Genomic DNA, 18,759 nt, shown 5'->3' on the forward strand with positions numbered 1-18,759 from the left:
TTGAATCTGAGTTGAAGCTGCAACCTACACTGAAGCTTTAACGGCAGCGCCGGATGCTTTAACCCACTGTGCAGCGCCGGGGATTGAACCTTTGCTTCAGCAGGGATCTGAGCCCCTGCAGTCTGATTCTTAACCCACAGTTAAAAACTGTGGGAACTCTTGTTCTTGTTATTTATTATTCATATGTTAACACTCAGTGAATGGCCCTCAACCATCTTGCCTGTACTACACCCCAGCTGCCCCTCTTTGTGTCCATTTTCTAAAACTGCAGTAAGGCTTGCTGGAAGTCTGTGAGTGTTTTCATCCTATTGTGGTCAACTCTCCTTTCTGTGCTTACTATGCTATTTCTAGTCCCTATTTTCCAGATAAAAATAACCCAGGCCAACATGGCCTAAGCTATTTTTAACTCCGAGTACTGGGAGAAAGGTCTGAAAGTGAAATGAAGTTTTAGCCATCATCAACCATCAGTGGCCTGCAGTCAGTTGATAGGTTACAGATGGAGGTAGAACCCTGCACATCAGTGGATCTCAGGGGGAGAGGGCCTTGCATGTCTTAGCCTCCTCACCCACTGGCGGGAATCCCCAGGGAACATGTATCCCTTCGAAACACAGCCACGTGATACGGAGTTCCCATCATGGCTCAGTGGAAATGAGTCTAACCAGTATCCACGAGGACGCGTGTTGAATGGAGTGGGTTAAGGATCCAGTGTTGCCGTGAGCTGTGGTGGAGGCCAGCAGCTGTAGCTCCAACTTGATCCCTAGCCTGGGAACTTTCATGTGCCTCGGGTTTGGCCCTAAAAATAAATAAATAAAATGCAGCTGCATGATATGCCTGATGTTGAAAGTGATCTCTTACATACTCCTCTCCATGACCTAGAAGACAGAAGTTTGTATCTAGCAAGCTGACATTGATATGCAAAGCAAAAATTTTCTAGAGCAAAATTATCATAGTTCTTAATTTGGTTTTAGTATTTGGTAATTTATTCAAAATTTCAGAGAACATTACAGGTTTACAAGTTATATTTAACAAAAGAGAGCATGAGTTAAACAAGATGAGAAATATCTTTATGATTGGGAAACCTCTGGCTTTAACCACATTCAGGTATTTAATCAACTTTGGGAAGACAGGTGATGTAATTGTGGTAAAAGAGGTAGTGGGGGTGATAGGAACAGTACAGTGTAAAGGTCATTTGAATTTGGTCTTGAAATACATTCAAGCATTTTATACTTAAAAAGAATTTTACTTGATAATTCTGCTTAATTTTGGTATTATGCGTTTTCATTCTGAGTGCAGTTTTTTAGTTGGAGGAAAGTAGCTTGAGATTTAATATCTACCACAGATAAGTGCAAAGAATGCTTGTGGTTTTGGGTGGTTACAACCCAGAGTATTTTGGAATCAATTTCTTTTTTTTTTTCTTTTCCAGGGCTGCACCCGTGGCATATGGAGGTTCCTAGGCTAGGCAGCTAATCGGAGCTGTAGCCGCCAGCCTACACCACAGCTCACGGCAGCGCCAGATCCTTAACCCACTGAGCCATGATAGGAACTCCAAGGAATCAATTTCTTGAATAGAGGAGTTCCGGTTGTGGTGCAGCAGAAACGAATCTGACTGGGAACGATGAGGTTGCGAGTTCGACCCCTGGCCTCACTCAGTGGGTTAAGGAATCAGCATTGCCGTGAGCTGTGGGGTAGGTCAAAGACTCGGCTGGAATCCTGTGTCGCTCTGGCTGTGGCATAGGCCATCAGCTACAGCTCCGATTGGACCCCTAGCCTGGGAACCTCCATGTGATAGCCAAAAAAAAAAAAAAAAATCTCGAATAGAGAAAATTTTGGCTAAAAATAATGTATGGTAATAAAATAGCAATAGCTTACAAGTTTTTTCAAGGTAATTGTATAAGCTCGTGGTTCCTAACTAGGAGTCTAATGGTAGCCATGCACCTTCTCACCCTGAAAAATGACATACGTGCAAAGTTTTGCATATACTAAAGCCCATCCGTAGACCTTACAGTAAGAAACCCTATTATAAGAAGAGTTCTGAAAGACACAACAAAACAAAGGACAATTCTTCAGCATTTCATGCTTGTTATGGTAGAGTGAGGCTTCTGTGTTCACTCAGTTGCTATTCTAGCCCCATGTCCACAGAACTATGCTTTGAGTTTTCCCCATATGATAAAAGTCAGTTTAAGTCATGGAGGCCTAGGTAAAGGATATACATTATAATTTAAATCTAGTGGTATATAGGTACACTATATATGTATTATATATATATGGTATATATGTATATGGTATGTACAGTCTGGCTTGTACAATGAAGCGAAACAAAGTGAACTGGTCTGTACCAGGGCGGAAACCTTGACCTTAGGGAGACCATCTCCCAGAGGGTGTACTTCTCCAGGCATGTCTGCTCGATTATTGATTATCGAGGCTTTAGAATTCTCTCTCTCTCTCTTTTTTTTGGTCTTTTTAGGGCTGCACCCACAGCATGTGGAAATTCTCAGGCCAGGGGTAGAATTGGAGCTGTAGTCACCAGCCTACGCCACAGCCACAGCCACAAGCAGCGCCAGATGCCAGCTGAATCTGTGAACTACACACAGCTCAGGGCAACGCTGGATCCTTTAACCCACTGAGCAAGGCCAGGGATCAAACTAGCATCCTCATGGATGCTGGTTGAGTTCATTAGCACTGAGCCACAATGGGAACTCGCTTAGAATTCTTGATATGCAGTTTTGCTGTGAAAAACTGGGAGCCTTATCAGCCTAATGATTAACTCTGGGTTGGGATTCTTTCTTTCCCTCCTCCCCTTTATACTGTCTTGTTTCCTGCTCCCACTGCATAGCTTCATGTGTATTTTGCTTTTTTTTCTTTTAAACTCGTAACTGGCATTTCAGTAAAAGTAATCTGAATTTAAAAAAGTAATAATAACCTTGGGGGTTCCCTTCGTGGCTCAGCAGAAACGAATCAGACTAGTATCCATGAGGACGCAGGTTCGATCCCTGGCCTCACTCAGTGGGTTAAGGATCTGGTGTTGCCGTGAGCTGTGGATGTGGCCCAGATCTGGCATCGCTGTGGCTGTGATGTAGGCCAGCGGCTAAGGCTCCAATTTGACCCCTAGCCTGGGAACCTCCATATGCTGTGGGTGCGGCCCTAAAAAAATACAAAAATAAAACTAAAAACCTTGGTAATTATAGGCCACCAGGACTGGAGGTGGGGAGGCAGGAGAGGTGTACCCTTGTAATAAAGATGAAACTAGAATTCATATTGGTTGGTCTTGTCTTTATTAAAAATAGTTCATATAATTGTTACTTTCCAAGGCTCTCTCGATAATTTCGGCAGAAAATATCTTTAAACTGCAAGAATAATTTGTTCAAATTGCTTGTTTTCAGGAAATGTTCTTTGATGTTGCATAATAACTATAAGGTTCTTCTCTAATGTGTACTTAAGATTCTTGCAGGCATTCTTAGAATGGGCTAGGGAAAGGGAGAGCAGTAGGGTAAGGGGTGATTGACACGTGCCAGGAATAGGATCAGCTCACAGTGCAGGAACCTTGTCTTCTGCCTCTCTCGGCCCTGAGCAAGTCACTTAGCACCTCTTGCCTCTCCATCTCTGAAATGGGAATGATGTTGACCTAATCAACAAGGAATGTTGAAAATCAGTTATTGTAAGAAGGCTTTTTAAAATGTGATTGTATTTTTAGCTCTCCGGGGTGCCTTTTCAGATTGCTAGAGCTTGGCCTTGGCTGCCCTTAACTCTGAACCTTTGCTCCCATTCATTGTGTGGTTAACCTTAGCATCATACATTATAGTTCAGTTTTAGATGGAGAATTCTTCACTTGCTTTTAATGGGATACGAGAACCTTATTTTTAATTAAAAGGAATCTGTTGTTGCTTAGGCAGTTGGCATATAGCCTTGGCACTGTGAAAAAAGGAACCTGTCAGTTGATTAGGGCACCTTGAACTGAATTTCAGAAGTTGTGTTACATCATGGGTAATGAAATTACTCACTCTGGGGGACACCTTGACCAAGGATCTCTCTCTCCTGCTTTCCCCCTCAGCACAGTGATGTCAAATGGCAATAAATATTTTATTTATAATCATTGATTTAATTATTTAAGGTGCATTTTAAAAATTGAAATCCTTAGGTAATAATTTATTTATTTATTTATTTGTCTTTTTGACATTTCTTGGGCCACTCCCTTGGCATATGGAGGTTCCCAGGCTAGGGGTCGAATTGGAGCTGTAGCCACCGGCCTACACCAGAGCCACAGCAACGCGGGATCCGAGCCGTGTCTGTGACCTACACCATAGCACACAGCAAAGCTGGATCCCTAACCCACTGAGCAAGGCCAGGGATCAAACCCACAACCTCATGGTTCCTAGTCGGATTTGTTAACCACAGAGCCACATGGGAACCCCCTTAGGTGATAATTTAAAGAACTAGTCATGCATACAAATGAAGTAGTACTATAAAGTAATTGGATTAAATCTCACACAGATGAGTTTATGCTTATAATTTTTTATTGATGTGAGCATAGATTAGATTGATTTTCAATTTGTTGATAGTACTTATACACCATATAGTTTGCAAGTTCATAGACTTAAAACAAAATCTCAAGAGAAGTTAATTCTTCCTTTCCTAAAATAATGGGTGTGTGGAGTTAGCTATTTTTCAGTCATGCTTTATGTCTGTTTCACCCTTAATATCATCTTGTTGCTATTATTGTTTTGTAGAATTACTTTGGTGTCTGCACTGTTGAACTTGACTCATAATAGTAATTGTGCTCCTAGTGAAAAACGCCTTTTAAGAAGCTCATGTTGTCATTGATTTAAGAAATTACTTGTAAGTTCCACCTTTTTTCTTAAAATTGATCATTTTTAACAGTTGAAACATGAAACCAGTAAGATAATGAACTACTCTACTTATATATTATAGCAAGTAGCTTTTTTATGTTGACACTGGACAGAATTATTTTGGTAGTTTACAAAGAAAATAAAGCTGGAGCTCCCATCATGGGGTAGCGCAAACGAATCCAACCAGGACCCATGAGGTTGTGGGTTCGATCCCTGGCCTCGCTCAGTGGGTTAAGGATCTGGCGTTGCTGTGACCTGTGGTGTAGGTTGCAGACAAAGCTTGGATCTGGTGTTGCTGTTGCTATGGCTGTGGCGTAGGCCTGCTGCTACAGCTCCAATTAGACCCCTAGCCTAGGAACCTCCATATGCCCCGGGTGTGGCTCTAAAAAGACAAAAGACCAAAAAAAAATAAATAAATAAATAAATAAAGCTTATTTGAAAATAAAGAATTAGGAGGATAGTGAAGTTAAACTACTTATGCCCATATCTGTATTTTTCTTAAAGAGATATATGTTGTCTAGTATTACAAAAGAGTAATTGCTTTGAATTATGTAATATGTTAATGAACTTAATATGGCTTAAATACTTGGTAGTTTTAGTGCTTGCTGTCTTTCCACTTTGGGAATTCCATGTATATCTTAACTGTAAAGGTCTTACATATGGAAGAGAGATTGCTGCTTTGTTTGTGACGTTATATAAATATATGGTAATAAATACTGGTAATAAAAACAATACAGTGCTTCAAAATACATGAAGCCAAAACAGACAGAATAGAGGCAATAGACAAATTAAAAATTATAGGAGATTTCAGTACTTCGTTCCAGTAATTGTTAGAACCAAAGAGACAGAAAATCAACAAGGGTGTAAAGAAGATTTGAACACTGTCAGTCAAATTGATCCGTTGAACATTCCTTGAAATAACAGAATAAAATACACTATTCGCAAGCATACTTTGGGCATTCACCAGGACAGACCCTATTCTGAGCTATGAAACAGGTCCCAATGGACTTGAAAACACTGAAATCATTTAGAGGCTGTTCTAAGACTATAGTGCAATTAAATTAGAAATAAATAATCGGAAGAAATCTTGCAAATCCAATGTATGTGGAAATTGAAAAACACATTCCTAAGTATTGTATAAATCAAAGGCTGTAGAGATGAATGGACAGGAATAAAAATCCAGAAATAGACCCACACTCAAAACATCAATTTTTTTTTTTTTTTTTTTTTTGGTGTGTTTGTTTTAAAAGACACTAAGGTAATTCAGTACAGGATAGTTTTGTTTTGTTTTGTTTTGTTTTTTGCTTTTTAGGGCCACACCTATGGCATATGGACATTCCCAGGCTAGGGCTCCTATCCAATTTACAGCTGCCGGCCACAGGCACAACCACAGCCACACCAGATCCGAGTCACATCTTCAGCCTACATCACAGCTCACGGCATTGCCAGATCCCTGACCCACTGAGCGAGGCCAGGGGTCGAACCTGCATCCTCATGGATACTAGCTGGATTCATTTCCGCTGCGCCACAACAGGAACTCCGACTATAAAAAGATTAAAGAAAAAAAAGTGTTCTAACTCACATAGCTGGGAACTTAGAGAGCCAGGGCACAAACCAGGACAGGCTGATTCCAGACCTTGACCTCGTAGGTAAGACAGGTGAAGTTTGTTCCTGTCTGTGCTCATTTTGGGGGAGTATTATATTTGTTTTTAGTTCTCCTACTTGATCTTACTCTGTGCATTACAGTAATCTCTTAATTTTAAAACATTGGGGATCAACCAAGTATTTATCAAATGGCTCTCTTTCCTTACTGAAATAATTTCAGAAATGCACTATTGGAATGTTGTTTAATTTCAACATAGACAGTCATACAAAGAAAATTACCAACTGTTTGCTTAAAAGAACCAACACTTGATGGTACACAAATATAACATACAATTCTTTGAGCAGATTAGTTTTTTCGCATAGATCATAGAAGGCATTGGTCAAGTAGTAAAGCTCATATTAACCTTTAAACACTTGTTAAAATACCATTTTCTAATAGGCAGTATGCGCAGAGGGTTTTTTGGTTTCCTTTAAGTGTGTAAGCTTCACATCGGAATCATGCTATTGTTGGGGGCCCACTATAGAGCTTCTGAATCAGAGGTTTTGAATCCAGGATGCAGGCCAGACAAATTCTTAAAACGAATATGAGTTTGAGAAAACTGGTATAGGGTGTATTCCTAATCCATAAGGGATATAAAAAAAATGTGACATTGGAGTTACCTGGTGGCTCAGCGGGTTAAGGATCCGGTGTTGTCACTGCTGTGGCTCAGGTCACTGCTGAGGCTTGGCTTCAAGCTCTGGCCCAGGAATTTCTGCATGCTGCAGGCACAGCCAAAAAAATGTAACATCTGGTATCTGATATCCAAAGGACGTTTATTAACTATTCTAAATACCTTTTAACAACCAGTAAGTTGGCAAAGAAAAATTCTTTTGTTAACTAAAACAGCTAGTTTACGTTTTCTACGATTATATTAATCTCATAAGTTAATGTTCTCTCATCTTCTTTCCCCAAGGCTTCTACAATAAGTGATACCATCTGCCTTCACTTGGTCATTACTTGTTTATTTCTTAACCTGCTTATAATGTGACATGTACTTGCAAATGCTGTTCTGAAACTAATCTTTTTTTTTTTTTTGTCTTTTTGTCTTTTTACAGCCACACCTGCGGCATATAGAGGTTCCTAGGCTAGGGGTCCAATTGAAGCTATAGTCCCTGGCCTACACCACAGCCACAGCAACGCCAGATCTGAGCGGTGTCTGCAACCTACGCCACAGGTCATGGCAACGCTGGATCCTAAACCCACTGAGCAGAGCCAGGGATCAAACTCGCAACCTCGTGGTTCCTAGGTGGATTCTTTTCCTCTGCGCCACAATGGGAACTCCTGAAACTAATCTCTTGAAAGTTATTATTCGCCTGTTCTAAGGGGACCTGCCCTTTTCTCTCTCTGGTTTTTTTTCCCATTATCCACTCCATAGCACTTGACCAGAGGTATAGTATGTTGTACTGGCTGAGAGTGTGAGTTTCAAAATCTGGATCCTAAGGCTAGCTGTGTGACGCCAGCAAGTTGCCTGCCTTGTTTTCACATTGTTTTGTGGCATAGCACTAGTACTTACGGTTGTGGAGAGAGCTAAGTGAGCTGAGGTGTGAAAAACATTGTAGCTGGCATGTAGTCAGCTGTCAGAATCCTCCCCCCCCCCCGCCCCCCTCGAGAGTTATCCACCCTTCCCTCTTCCTTGCTTGTCATAAATATAGGTTTTCCTGTTGGGTGTCAGCATTCTTCTCTTCACATCTAACGTGGAGATGGGCCTCTGGCTTTGTTAGCAGGTAGACCAGGGTCTCAAGTCTACCCCTGCTGCGTGTGAGCCGTATGACCTCAGATTTTAACCTAAATCCTTTGCAGGCTCAGGTTTCAGATGTGTCCAAGAGGGGCGAGTCCCTTTTCCTGTTATTGGGGGTTAGAGATAACATCACTGCCCAGTATAGGGTCTGATATGCTTGTTGCTGAGGAGAGGGGACCCTCTGATCCTGCTCTCATTGCCAACTTGTCCTCTTGATTCACACCCATGACATATGGAGGTTCCCAGGCTAGGGTCCAATCAGAGCTACAGCTGCAGGCCTACGCCACAGCAATGCCGGATGGAAGCCGCATCTTTGACCCACACCACAGCTGATGGCAACACGGGATCCTTAACCCACTGAGCAAGGTCAAGGATTGAACCTGAAACCTCATAGTTCCTAGTCGGACTCATTTCCACTGCCCCACGATGGGAACTCCACTCAACTGTTGATTCTTAATTCTGTTTCTCTAGTTGGATTTTCTCCCACCATAAAGGTGTACTTTATATCTTACTGGTATTTTAGAGTTTTCATATATGATATTGCATTAATCCTCTATCATCTTCCCTCTGAAACTTGCTCCTTATTGTGTGTTCCTTTTTTACTTGTTTTTGACATCCTCCCAGTCACAGCACCTTAGCATTGGATTGATTCATGCTTTCTTTTAGCCTCTCTCTGCTTCCTCTCTCTGTGTGGGTTCTGTTCTCACCTGTACTGAGGCTCAAACACCCGGCTTGGGTGTTCACTTCTTACTGCTGTAGCTTAGACCCTCGTTCCTTTTTTGTGTGTGCTTTTCCGCAACAGCCACATGAACATCATCTCCCTGCTGACATCTCGCTAATCTGTTTCACACATACATCTTTACCTTCATCTTCCTAAAGGGGTCAACAGACTTTTCCCAGAGGGCTAAATAAATAGTAAATGTTTTAGTGTGGGCTGAATAGTCTTTGTTACAACTCCTCAGCTCTGCTGTTTGGAAAGCAGCCATAGACAGTATATAAATGAGTGATCATGGCTGTGTTCCAATAAAACTTTATAAAAATAGGAGGTGAGCTAGCTTTGGCTTACAGGTCAGAGTTTGCTGACTCCCAAATGACAGCTCAGATTGTTATCAGTGCTGGCTTTCAGGACTTTAGGCATTCTATAGCATGAAAATGAATCTGAATTTCCTAGCATAGTACCTGAGATCTGTTATTATGTGGCCTCGAGTTAGCTTTATTTCCTTCAGCTCCTTATCATATATCATGTATTTTAGCAAATGGAACTACTTCCTGTTCTTAGCTCATGCCGTGTTTTATTAGGGTATCTCATGGTTCTTCTGTTGGTTAAGGTCTTAGAGTAAGCACTCTGTATTTTTTTTAATTTTCTTTCTTCCTTCCCTCCCTCCCTCTTTTCCTTTCAAATTATGATGTCATACAGTATTTCTTTTTTTTTCTTTTTAGGTCTGAACCCGAGGCATATGGAAGTTCCCAGGCTAGGAGTCAAATTGGAGATGGAGCTGCCAGCCTACAGCAATGCCAGATCTGAGCCAAATCTTCGACCTATACCACAGCTTACAGCAACTTGGGATCCCTGACCTACTGAGCGAGGCCAGGGATCAAACCTTCATCCTCAAGGATACTAGTAGGGTTCATTCATTACCTCTGAGCCACGATGGGAACTCCCGGGAATATAGTATTTCTTGAAATAATTGTCTTTTAAAAATATCGACTGCTATAGTGGAAATTGACAGAACACTGTAAATCAACTATAATAAAAATTTTTAAAAAATATCGACTGCAAGGTAGAACAGTCTTCCTGGTGCCCCATTTTCCCACTCTTATCTAAAACATTTTGGTTTTGGAGTTCCCTTTGTGGCTCAGCAGTAATAAACTTGACTAGTACCATGAGGACGCAGGTTTGATCCCTAGGCTCACTCAGTGGGATAAGAATCTGGCATTGCTGTGAGCTGTGGTGTAGGCTCAGATCCCATGTTGCTGTGGCCGTGGTGTAGGCCGGCAGCTGTAGCTCTGATTAAACGCCTATCCTGTGAACTTCCATATGCTGCAAGCACAGCCCTAAAAAAAAAATAGAAAGAAAAAAAAATTGCTTTTAAATATTTTATTTCTTAAATAAAATATGCAATTACAGAGGTTCCAGAAATATTAATTCTCATAGCAAGTGCTCTTAATTGCGAGGTAGTACCTAACTTGTTTTTAGGTGTTCTAGATGCTTGTGTAAGTAATATCGTGTTATTCAGAAATTCTTTTTTTTTGTTTTTTTGTTTGGTCTTTTTGTCTTTTCTGGGGCTTCACCCGCGGCATATGGAGGTTCCCAGGCTAGGGGTCTAATTGGAGCTGTAGCCACCGGCCTTCGCCACAGCCGCAGCAATGCAGGATCCAAGCCTCGTCTGGGACCTATACCACAGCTCATGGCAACACCGGATCCTTAACCCACTGAGTGAGGCCAGGGATCGAACCCGCAACCTCATGGTCCCTAGTCAGATTCATTAACCACTAAGCCATGACTGGAACTCCTTTTTTTTTGTATTTTATTTGTTTGCTTTTCTTTTCTAGGGCTGCACTGACAGCATATGGAAGTTTCCAGGCTGGGGGTCTAAGTGGAGCTGTAGCTGCCGGCCTATGCCAGAGCCACAGAAATGCTGGGTCCAGGCTGCATCTGAGACCCTACACCACTGGTTACGGCAATGCTGGATCCTTAACCCATTGAGCGAGGCCAGGGATTGTACCTGCAACCTCATGGTTCCTAGTTGGGTTCGTTAACCACTGAGCCAGGATGGGAACTCCTATTCTGAAATTCTTTGGGAAAGCAGCTTTAGGTCTGATGAGTTTTAATGGCAGTTTCCTCAGAACCTCTTTTGATCTCTGTATTCTGTTTCTGTACATTGTATACTATTCTATATGTATTCTATTCTGTTTCTCCTATCTTATCTCAGCCTTTCAGTCACTCAGGGACATTTCTCTTTGACCCTGTATCTTCCTTAGGACTGGGAGGCATTCTCTGTCAGCTTTGCACACGCCTCTCTTATGAGCCCTTGAAGCTCTTCCTAGCAACATTCTGATTCCTTAAGGTAACATTTTTAGTGCTTTCTCTAGACGTGCTCTGGGGACTTAAAGACAAGGAAAATGCAGTCCTGTTTTTCCACAGTACTCATGGTACAATGCGTGGGTCAGCAGACTTTTCCCCAAAGGGCGAGATGGTAATTATTTTAGGCTTTGCGGGCTACATGGTTTCTGTTGCAGCTTCTTGACTCTGCCGTAAGTGGCTACCCATGGAATAGAATGTAAAATTGAAATGACTGTTGAAGATACAACTGAGCCTGGCAAGAAATGTCTTTGTTTATAGTAAGCTTCTTAGATCTGTACCTGCAAACTCTCCAGCCATTTGTGGAAAAGTTGAAAAGCACTATTACACATTGAAGGATTAGAGGAAGATGGTGACATCAGATTTTGATTTTACTAAGCTTCTCTAGGGAAATTGGTTGAACAAGGATGCCACTTGGTAAGGGAGAGAATATGTAAAGAATAGCACTTTGAAGACCAGGGGAGACGGTCAGATAAATTGTCTTGGAATTGTTGAGTTTAATATGCCCGTGTACATACAAGTGGAAATTGACTTTATAGGTCTAAGGCTGCAGAGAGCCATCTGGACTGTGTTGCTCAGCATATAAGATAGTAGCCAAAGCCACAGGATTGCATGCATCCCCTGGAGAAAGAATTCTGCATAGCAACAGTAATGCTAATTACAGAAGCCCTGGGGGAAATAAAACTCTTCTTTGGTGGAGAAAGGGAATGGGAGGAAAGCATATTGGAAGAAAAGCAAGGACACCAGAAGACTGGTGTTTTAGAAACCAAGGAAGAAGAGGTGCAAGAAGAGCAACAGCATCAAACAGCAGAGAGCATTAGCTAGGATGAGAGTCGGGTGATGCTTTTATTAGAAGGTGGGAAGGCAGAGTTTGGGACTTTTGCCTGTGAGTTGCATGGTGGGAAGATGGAGGCAAGGATTCTAGAGCAGCCTTCTCAAACTTTATTGGTGTCTGTGAGTCACTTGAAGATCTTAATTAAAGCAGAGATTCTGAACCAGTCTGGGTGAAACTCAAGATTATGCATTTCCAGCAACCTCCCAAGCAATGGGAATGCTGCTGCTCTGAGAACTGCTTAGACCCACAGCTCTCAAATTGTGCATCGAGGCACCCCAGGGCACTGGAACAAACTCACAGGGGTACTGTAGAATATTCTTAAATTTCGAGGAAAATACAGCAGCATCTCTTGGACAGCCCAGCATTAGGTCACTGTATTTTGGTAATGTCATACCTTTGTGAGGCTGGGTTTTCCCTGCCTGCTCTGATAAAAATGTACTGCCTAAAACTCAGTGTGAAACAGCAAATGAGGCATATTCCAAGGTTAGAAAGTTATGTAGTGCCCGACAGCTGCTAAAGTATTAGTTGGTCCATACTACTTAATAAAGCGAATGATTAGCTATTTCTTTTGGCCTAGGAGTGCTGTGAAAAAATTACTGCGACACTAATTACTCTCTGAACCAAGAAAGTTTGGAAACCATTGACATAACTCTTCTTCATGGAAACTTCCAGCGGAACCTTGCAGCTGAGAAGATTGGATGGTAGCTGAGGGAAGAACAAAGGAGGGCTTATTTTCTAGTAGAAAAGACAGGTTTGTTCCATGCTGCAGGAGGGAGTGGCTGAGAGATAGCAGATGTGAAGATTTGGAGATAAAGGCAGTGACCTAGAATAGAAGGTCTCTGAGGAGATGAGACAGGATGGAATCTAGACCTTGCTTTTCCAGACATTGCTCCAAGCCTTGGTTTGTTGGAAGAAGTGCAGAATCTCACGTCCCATTCCATTCCTGCTGAATCAGAATGTGGATTTTCAGTGAGGTTCCCAGGTGTTCAGTGTATCTTAAAGGTTTAGAAGCATTTGAGGAGGCAGGGTATTCCCTCCATAGGAGAGAGAATGCCCTATTTATTCCATCACGTATTGCACATCTCGTACACGCCGGCCACTCTGACTGAGGGGAACCAGGTGATGGGGCTTAGAGGTTTAGACACATTAGGAAGCTAAAGAAGTTGCTACCTGATGGCCTACATCACCTCAAGAAAAGCAGAAAATATCTCTACCTGTTGAATTAAAAAGTTGGAGCTGAAATACTGACTGAAGGAGGTGAGCAATGGAGGTTGGAATAACCATTTTGAGGCATGCAAACAAACTGACTAGGAATATAGAAATTTCCAAGCAGTACTGAAGGTCCAGCTGAGGTCTGAGGCAGCTTTTAGTTTTCCAGGTATTAGTCTGCATGGTTATAACTTTTTCCACTGGTGCCGATGGAGTGAATGTGTTAGTTTGTGGGATGAGGTTGAGGAAAAGAGAAGAGCTAAGAAAATCTCTGTGCTGGGAGTTCCTGCTGTGATGCAGTGGGATAGGCAGCATCTTGGGAGCTCTGGGATGCAGGTTCCATCGCTGGCCCGACATATCACTTTGTTAAGTAGTATGGACCAACTAATACTTTAGCAGCTGTTGAGCACTGCATAACAACTGCATTTATAGCTTAGGTTGCTACTGCAGCCTGGATCTCATCCCTGGCCTGGGAACTCTGTATGCCATGGGGTGGCCAAAAATGAAACAAACAAATCTCTCTTCTGGATATAGAAGGAAATGAAGCCGTAAGTTTGAGGAGAGGTAGAAGAATTGGAGAGCTTCTTGAAAGCCAGTGAAGAGGTCACACATCTTGGATTTGGAGGAGTCCTGCCCTTGTTCTTATCTACCAGGAAAAGAAAAATTCTTTTCTGTCAGGCTGCAGAGATTTACCAGGACTTAGTGACTGATTGGCTAACAGGGAAGAAGCCTTAGTCTAGAATGACTGCTAAGATTCTGGTTTTAGAGATGGCTTGGAATTAACTTTTATTAATCAGTGAGGAATTGATCTCCAGTGAGAGTTTTTTGTTTGTTTTGGGGTTTTCTTTTTTGGAGGGGCAGAGGGTTATAATGGGGGTGTGTGGAGGCAGGATGGGATGAGATTTGGAAATGTCAGGTTTGAGGTTGGATGGGGGACTCTCTGGGTGGAGATGGCTAGCCCACTGGAAATGTAGACACAGAACTCAAGAGAAGTCTGGCATGAAGATTGATTTGTCAGTCAATGGTATCATAACGGCTTCTACTAATTGAGTGTTTACCCATTGTTAGGCAGAAGACTGAGCAGTTTATATGCATTATCACATTTATCTTCTCTTCAGCCCTTACAAATGAGGAAGTAGGCTTACACAAATTGCCCATGGTCACACAGCTAGTAAGTGGTAGAAGCAGGGTCAGGAACCAGATCTCCTTGATTCTAAATCCATGCCCTCCACTACTGAGCTGTAAGTTTATTGGTTTCCATAACTATAGGTCTGTGGGACCTTCTGGCACAGCTGGAACCAAGGGCTCAAACAATATCATCAGTACCTGAACTCTCAGCCTTTCTTGTCTATGTTAGTTCTTTATTCCTTGTAAGCTTTCTTCATTCTCTTCTCTCTCCAGTAGTTTCAGCCTTATATCTTGGAGTTAGACAGTTGACCCTTGAACAACAGGGGTCCTCTTAAAGGAGGGTGTGTTTCAAAATAAACACAGCATAATCTACTTGGTTGAATCCCAGATGCTGACCTGTAATGTGGAGGAACCATGTATGCAGAGGACAGTCTGTAACTTACAGTCAGGTTTTCAGCTGTACAGAGGGTCTTTGTCCCTAACTCCTGTGTTGTTCAGGGGTCAGCTGTCCATAGAAAGAGAGCTTTTTAAAACTTTTTGACTATGCCTGAGGTATGCAGAAGTTCCCAGGCCAGGGATCAAACCCACCCTGAAGTAGTGACCTGAGCCACAGCAGTGACAACTCCAGGTCCTTTAACCTCTAAGCCACCAGGGAACTCAGAACTTCTGTTTACCAAGGGTTCTGACAGAAAAATCCTGGAGTTGAGTCTCATTGGCTCTGATTGGCTTGGGCCAGGTGCTCATTTCTGAACCTGTCTCTGGCCAGGCCTGAGCCATGTGACCAGCCTGGAGGTAAGGAGTGAGCTTCACTCAGACATGGGGACTGAGGATGATAGATCAGCTCTGCCAAAGGATGGAGCTGCTCAGACGAGAACAGGTTGTGGGGTGGGGGTGAGGGATGGATGCTGGGCAAACCGAAGCAGAGGTCTACACATGGGCAGCGATGAGACCCCCTGTGACTGAGAAGTGTTCTAGGAACCATGATCTGGGGTGACGTTTGTTGGATGCTTACTGGTACCAGGTGTGTTGCTATCCCTGTGTATACATTCTGTTTTTAATCTTCGAAGTTGGTCATTAAGGTAATACAGTCAGCCCTTCTTATCTGTGGGTTTCGTATCCAAGGATTTGACTACTGAAGATCAAAACTATTGGGAAAAAAATTCCAATAACAGTCAACTTATTTATTGGCTTAAGGATCCATTGTTGCTGTGGCTGCTTTGTAGGTCACAGCTGCAGCTCTGATTAGTCCCATGGCCTAGGAACTTCTATATGCCTCGGGTGCTGCTCTAAAATGCAAAAAAAAAAAAAAAAAAAAATTAAAAAGATCCTTAACCCACTGAGGGAGGCCAGGGATTGAATCCGCATCCTCACGGAAACAGTGTTGGGTCCTTCACCTGCTGAGCCACAATGGAAACTCCCAGAGAAAGCTGGCCTAGATGATGTAGTCCACGAGGTGTAGTTTAGTAACCCTGCCTCTATATAAAGTGTGTGTGTGTTATTTTTGTCATCCCTTGCAAATGGAAAGTCGTTGAACTTCAAATTTATTTCTTATAACCAACAACACTTCGTTGACTTTTAGCATAGATGGGAAAACTTATCTTCTATTTTAGATTGTGTGAAAGTTGGTTACATTATTCTCCCCTTCCCCCTTAGTCATTAATTGATTTATTCAACAGATAACTGAGAAGTTGTGTTTGGCACGGATTAGTAAGACTTGATTCATGCCCTGTAGGAGTCCAAAATCTGATTGGGGAAACCCAGAAAGTATTACCAGGATATCTAGGCATGGTGATTTATAAATAATTAAGTGCCTATCTCAAGAGTGATGTGAAGGGAGTTCCTGTCGTGGCTCAGTGGGTCACAAACCTGACTAGTATCCATGAGGATGCAGGTTCGATCCCTGGCCTTGCTCAGTGGGTTAAGGATCTCGTGGAGGTTGAAGATGCGGTCAGATCCTGTGTTGCAGTATGTGGCATAGGGCTGCAGCTCCAATTTGACCCGTAGCAGATTTGGCCCTAAAAAAGCAAAAAAAAACAAGAGGAGAAGAGAGAGATGTGAAAAGCAAAGAACATTAAACTCACTCAAGTGATAAAAGTAGAATAGAGGCTGATGTTATTTGAACCAGGCCATAATTGTGTTCTAAGACCAGATCTGTCTCTTGCCTTGATCACAATCCCATGTGGTGGTATATAGAAGCAGATTAAACCCTTCAGCACTTAAAACGAGACCCCGCTTAGGTTTGTTTATAATCTCCATGAGATCTCCACTTTGCTGCATGACTCATGGAGTTGTCATAGGACTGACATGAGATGCACTACATGCAAGTCCTATAAACTGGGGTTCTTGACCCACAGGCTCGCAACCCTACAAAGGCTGGGGCTTGGCTCTCTGTCAGTCACTCCGCAGAAGCTTTTCAGAAGTTTGCTTCTCTGCCTACAGGGAGTTGTGCTGTTATTAATGAAAAAAAAAAATAGGCTCCTTACTGATTTCTTAAGGGTCTTGAGTTATATGTTTTTGTGACCAATGTTATGAACTTAGCGTGCTGACTCTATTAAGTCTTAAAATAAAAAAAGCATTTTAATGACCACTGACTCTCTCTCCAAACATTAAGGCTAGGGCTAAGTTTAAACTGTTAAAGTGCTGGAGGTCCCATTGTGGCTCAGTGGTAACAAACCTGACTAGTATCCATGAGGATGCCAGTTTGATCGCTGGCCTCACTCAGTGGGGTTAAGGATCTGGCGTTGGCTGTGAGCAGTGGTGTAGGGCACCGGCAAGGCTCAGGTCTGGAGGGGCTGTGGCTATGAAGTAGGCCGGCAGCTGTAGCTCTGATGCAATCCCTAGCCTGAAAACTTCCATATGCTGCACGTGTGGCCCTAAAATACACACACACAACAAAACAACTAGTTACAGTACTACATTTGAGCCCATTCATTTGGAGAATGTTTTTTAAAAAATCAGACTTTTGTTGTTATTGTTGCACTGGTTCTACATCAAGAAAATTAAATTCAAAATAAAAAAACAGTTATTCCTTTATAGAGTAACCCAGAAGAGGAAACAGCTAGGTGTTTACCAGCTCCAGGAAGAAAAGCAGGTTTGTTACTAGTGAGAGAAAACTCACAGAGCTGATTGTGTCGTTTCCTCATTCAAAACTCTTCACTGGCTCCCTATTACCCACAAGATAAAATCAAGTTAATTATCAAGGAATGCGAACCTTCAGGAAGGGGTCGTGGATGTATCCAGCCTCGTTGATCACACCCTCATGGGCTCCCCCTGCCTGACACTTACATTAGCACACGCCTGTGGACATCCCATGCTGTTCCTTGTCTTCATTTGTGACTTTTTCTTTGCCTGGAACATTCTCCCTCTTCTCCTTTGCCTGCTAATTTGTGGTTTTTCACAATCCATTTATCAAAAAAGCTCTCCCTGGAAGTTCCCATCGTGGCGCAGTGGTTAATGAATCCAACTAGGAACCACGAAGTTGTGGGTTCGATCCCTGGCCTTGCTCAGTGGGTTAAGGATCCAGCGTTGCTGTGAGCTGTGGTGTAGGTCGCAGACTTGGCTCAGATCCCAAGTTGCTGTGGCAAAGGCCGGTGGCTACAGCTCTGATTTGACCCCTAGCGTGGGAACCTCCATATGTCTCGGGAGCGGCCCAAGAAATGGCAAAAAGACAAAAAAAAAAAAAGAAAAAAAGAAAAGAAAAGCTTTCCCTAAACCCCAACTTGCTCCCAGTGGAATAATACTCAGTGCCTAGTCCAGTCTTTTTAACTGTTGGATGTGTAGAAATGATTAGTTTTCCTTTCTGCTCCACTGGAAATCAAGTTCTTCAGGAGCAGAGACACTCTAACTGAAAACACTCACACCTGGACTCCTCCCACGTCCCGAACTCAGGCTGTGCCACCCGTTAGCCTCATCTGTTTAGGGTGATTACATTTTTTCAGCTTCTCAAGCCCAAACCTTAGAGTCACACTCTCTCTTACCCCATACCAGTGCTTCTGGAAATCCTGCTTATACTGCCTTCAGAACAGAATTGAGTGTCCATCCGCTGCTTATCACCGTGCTCAATCCCAGTGCCCTTCTCCTGCTCCCAATTTATTGCAGTAGCTTTCTGACTAATCTCCTATCTGGCACTCTTGCCAGCCTCCAGTCTGTTTTCCACATCAGGGGTTGGCACTTTCTGCAAAGGGCCAGATGGTAAAACTTTCAGGCTTTGTGGACCAAACAGTCTCTGTCATAGCTGCTCAATTCTGTTTTAGATAATAATAAACAAATGAGTGTTCC

General features: G+C 42.6%; 1 protein-coding gene and 1 long non-coding RNA gene across 3 annotated transcripts in view; one reads left to right on the forward strand and one right to left on the reverse strand.

Moving 5' to 3' along the window:
* Positions 1–18,759, forward strand: part of EGLN1 (egl-9 family hypoxia inducible factor 1) — a 55,830-nt gene that overhangs the window by 9,742 nt on the left and 27,329 nt on the right. The gene's annotated exons all lie outside the window — the stretch shown is intronic.
* On the reverse strand, positions 1,901–5,639 carry LOC146396815 (uncharacterized). Its single transcript, XR_014827930.1, has 2 exons — positions 5,204–5,639; positions 1,901–4,185 (listed from the first exon to the last, which is right to left on the reverse strand). It is a non-coding gene; the product is annotated as an uncharacterized LOC146396815 (long non-coding RNA).

The sequence above is a fragment of the Sus scrofa genome, chromosome 14, assembly GCF_054392235.1.
Source record: "Sus scrofa isolate SSC_HxYL_T2T_F1_AM1 chromosome 14, Sscrofa_HxYL_maternal_Yorkshire_Landrace_v2.0, whole genome shotgun sequence".
Lineage (NCBI taxonomy): Eukaryota > Metazoa > Chordata > Mammalia > Artiodactyla > Suidae > Sus > Sus scrofa.